Source organism: Ananas comosus, unplaced genomic scaffold (assembly GCF_001540865.1).
Source record: "Ananas comosus cultivar F153 unplaced genomic scaffold, ASM154086v1, whole genome shotgun sequence".
Classification (NCBI taxonomy): Eukaryota; Viridiplantae; Streptophyta; class Magnoliopsida; order Poales; family Bromeliaceae; genus Ananas; species Ananas comosus.
Window position 1 is genome coordinate 16,131 of NW_017890864.1, and position 4,365 is coordinate 20,495.

At 42.1% G+C, this 4,365-nt stretch overlaps 1 long non-coding RNA gene across 2 annotated transcripts; it reads right to left on the minus strand.

Annotated features, from left to right (window-relative positions):
* Window positions 1-1,261: 1,261 nt before the first annotated feature.
* On the minus strand, window positions 1,262-3,528 carry LOC109704348. Of its 2 annotated transcripts, XR_002214303.1 has the most exons (4): window positions 3,269-3,528; window positions 2,785-3,016; window positions 2,604-2,668; window positions 1,262-1,573 (listed from the first exon to the last, which is right to left on the minus strand). It is a non-coding gene; the product is annotated as an uncharacterized LOC109704348 (long non-coding RNA). The 2 variants fall into 2 exon arrangements; XR_002214302.1 differs by having other exon boundaries at window positions 2,785-3,528.
* Between the last annotated feature and the right edge of the window lie 837 nt (window positions 3,529-4,365).

A 4,365-nucleotide genomic window follows, 5' to 3' on the forward strand; every position in this document is an offset into this window, starting at 1 on the left:
ACCACGACGGTTCGGTGGGTTTGACCTAGCATGGCATATGAGAAATTCTCATATCCCATGTTTTATGCTTCGTAGAGTAAAAATTCATGCATTTCTATGATAAATGTATTTATTGAGAATTTTAGGATGCTTAGCATGCCTATACTATGTGTAAGAAATTTCGGGCCCCTATAAAGTAGAGAGCTACCATGTGGGACTTGTACATGATTGGCATCCTAGTGAGACTCGGAATCATAATTCCTATTATGAAAATGAACATAGCTATCATGCATTTAACCTTTATGCCCAATTGTAACATTAGGGACTTTGGAAGCCTAGAGAGGCTTGGGGACTTAGACTATTCGAGAATTTGGGCCAATGTTATAAAGAGGCATTGGGCCCGGGTGTAGAGAACATTGGTATTAATGTCTTAACTGGAACTTAGAACATGATTTGAGCTTGATTGGTTGTGACGCTTAAGTGTCATAAAGAGGCACTAAGCCAGTGAGTGTTGGGATATCATATTGCGACCTAGAGCTAAACCGTTGGGTTACTAGTAGCTATTGCCATGTTTGAGACATGAGGGTTGGATACTTGAGCCTTTGACTACGCTTGCTTGCTATTTGTGCTCATTCGCACATGCTTGTGAGGGTCGCTCCCTACAAGCCGGCACTCCGGAGTTAGCCTACGCGACCTATGTCGCTCGTGCGGTATTGAGAAGCCTACGGTGTCGAGTGGGACAGACACATTCCAAGAGTAGGAGTGTTAGGCTACCACAGGCATTTAGGCAGCACAAGCTGGACTACCTTGGGTAGGTCCTTATTTGGAAATGGAAATCGACACGATGTTGTGCGTGTTATAATCACTACTAGATAGAGAGTAGTAGCTGGATTACTTGGACTTGCTTCTAGCATAGTTTTGGACACTTGAGTATACCTATATACATGTAGCATGCTAGGAGATATTGTTTATTGCATTCATGTAAACATTGTTTACCATAGTAGAGCGAGATCTTCATAATTTCATAAAGCAAATCATGATTGTTACTTGTGGTCATGTAGGGACATACTAGTTCATAATGAAATAAATGTGCATCTTAATTGACTCAATGTAGTATCTTAGCATTTTTAATTACGCTTTCATAAATGCAATTATTTCATTACTATTGCTTGTTGACTCACTGTCACGCCCGGGTACCAGCGGAAGCATATCCGGCACGTGCACAGACCCGCCATACACCTGCAGTATATAAGGCGTCTACAAGCAACAAGTCGATAGGAAGTAAAACAAAGAAAGTCCTATCCTGATATCAGAGCAATGTACAGGTCGATATATATCAACAAAAGACTAAGAGTGTACAATCCCAAAATCTCGACAGAAGAGAAGTGTCACAACTGTAGTTCACGGTCCAAGTGGTACAAATACATCACGAGTATACAAAAATATGATAGATATAATGGTGGTTTCTCTATACAAAGGGACATCACCCTCGGTCGTAGCCCGAGTATCAAGGTGATCGACTAGCACGCTCCTAGTAGTCCCTAGCTAGGCGCGACTCCCTTGCCACGATCCCTAGCCTCTCCTGTAACAGGCTCTGTAAAAACAACCACCAAAAGGGCGTGAGAACTATTAACAATAGTTCCCAGTGGGTAAGCCGCCAGCCTCGGCGAATTACACCACTAGGCTCAAGATGTACAGAATGGAAATAAAAGCAGTAATTTGCATGATATATTTTCAATGCTAACAATTCATAAGCCAATGTTAACAAATAATGAACATGTAAACAACATGTGATCATAGCATCAACAGTAATGAATCAACTGAATGATAGAAGCATGGCTACTACTATAAGCATAAACATAGCATAAGTGTGTAAGTAACTACTGTACACTGTAACTGGTAATTATTCATTACTGTCCAATTTCCTTTAGCACTTTCCTTTCATTCACAGGGATCTACTCAAGGTAGTCCAGCTTGCGCCGCGCCTAATGGCCCCGTGGTAGTATACACTCCCCACGGCAATCCACTTCGGCACCCAATCCCGCACGGGCGAGCAACTGTCGCGTAGGCCAACTCCGGAGTGCCGGCTTGTAGGGAGCTACCCTTACAAGCGTGTGCGAATGAGCACGATGGCAAGCAAGCAAAATCCAATGTTCACATGTCACAATTTTCATATTTTCACATGCAAAGTTCAGAACCCTCGATCCTCTGATCGGAATGTCAATACACAAATAGTAACAAAAGCTAGTATCCACTAGATTGCAAACATGTAAGGGTAAAGCTAAATCACATAGCATTATAATCTTTCCACTAGTATGGCACTATCAATATAGTCATGAACATGTCATAGTTCTCTATATTAGAGTCAGGAGAATGTCATTGTTCTCTACTTTAAAGTGCATCCTACACTTGTTCATAAATCATTCAATTGAATTGAATATAAATGTAAAGGCTTCATGGATAAGTGTCCTCTACTTTATAGAGGCTTTATTTCAAATATGATCGACATTATGATGACGAATGTCAAGCCCTTAATCAATCACATAAGCACAATAATAAGACCCTTTCTATAATACATATAGAACATAGGGGAGTTTCACTTGCTCTGGTTAGGTCCGACCCACCTCGTACAAAGCTCCAAAACAGTTTGCAAGGGTCCCAAAATCAGCCCCACGAGGTCCCACTGCTGCTGAAAATAAGGTATCAAAACCGTGTCAAAAACACGACCGAAACGTCCGATTTCGGCCTAATTTACACTTAGCGCAAGGTAACCCCTTGAATCCCTATTCTGGGCTAGAGTAATACCTCAAGTTAAGCTTCCAAAAGGTTCTCCAAGGCCAGTCGAAGACGGTCCAAGGGTCAAATACCCTCTCGCTGCGAGCAATACCGAAACGGCATCAATATTGTCGAATATAAGCTATAATAGTCGAATTCTCGCAAGATTTAATTCCTAGCTGAAATTCCTGCTTACCCGTAGTTAGAACACCTTCTAAACTCAGTCCCAAGGTCACTAATTCGTTTAATAAGGTTCAAAAACCTGCTGCAAAGAGAACAATTTTCAAATTGTATCAATTCGGTCGCATAACCCGTATATAGTCCGAAATAGCTTCATAAATGGCTAATTATTCCAATTAAGCTTCCAAGTGGCTTATCCCAGATCTAAGAGGGTTAATTCTCAGCTAAATAACTCATAAATACAAGCTGAAATCTCAGTTTAAAGCAGCGGGAAGCTAAAACCTGAAAACAATACTCAAATCGACGTTAATAATGGAAAAGTAGAGCCGATTACCTCGCCAAGCCTCCAACCAGTAGCTCGCTGGTCCAGAGCTGCGAAAAGACTTCCAAAGTACTCTCTCACACGTTCACAAGGGCTCCGTAACACTCGCAACAAGCGACGAACAAGCGAGGCGACGAAAACGAGCAAAATCGTCGATTTCTATGTAGAGAGAGAAAAACCCTAGAGAGAGAGAGAGAGGAAGGTGGAAGAACAATCCCCTGAGCTCCAGCAACCTTCACTGAGCCCCCAGAGTCGTGCTGGGTTCAAATAGATAGGTGTCAAAGGTGAAATGACCAAAATACCCAAGCTGCCACGAATCTGCCAGCTTGTACCGGTACAAGGTAATGGCTGTACCGGTACAGCAAGCAGAAAATTGCTGATTTTCGCCAGTTTGATGCAATTTCTCACTTTTAACATTCCAAGCATCCTCTAACTTATCCAAACACTTGTTCTAACCTTTTAGAACATGTAGGATTGATCCACACACCATTCCACATACTCGAACTCCGCAATTTGCAAAAGTTCAGTGTATTACACTCACCTTTTTCTTTTGGGGCCTAGTGGTGCATTGAGTTAAGGTCAGTAATTGCCCACTGGGAACTATAAATTATAGTTCTCACGCCCTCTGTTTTATGTTTTCTTTCAGAGCCTTCCACGCCGGGAGAGGCTAGGGACCGTGGGAAAGGCGTTGCTTCGAGCTAGCTCTTCAGCGAGTGACGAGTTGATAGGTGGTCTACCTCTCGATGTTTTTATTTTGGAGAGGTTGAGAGCTGTACCAGTGTACTAGAGACCACCCCTTTTGTGTACCATTTTGGAGATGATATTGTATAACTATATGTTTCACTCTTATTGTTTTAGTATATTTCTTTTACCTTGTTGTATATGATAGATGTATACTTGCTCTGATATCTCTAGTTATAGATTTTCTTGATTTTATTTTTCGCTGTTGTTGTAGATGCCTTATATGTGTTGACATATGGCGGATCTGGGCACGCTACCGGGAGGGCCTCTGCCGGTCCCGGGGCGTGACACCCCTAGAGACCTTGAATCCATGAAATACATGATTTTCTTGAGGTGCTCTCATGGTGAACTTTTAGGGTTCATAGTAG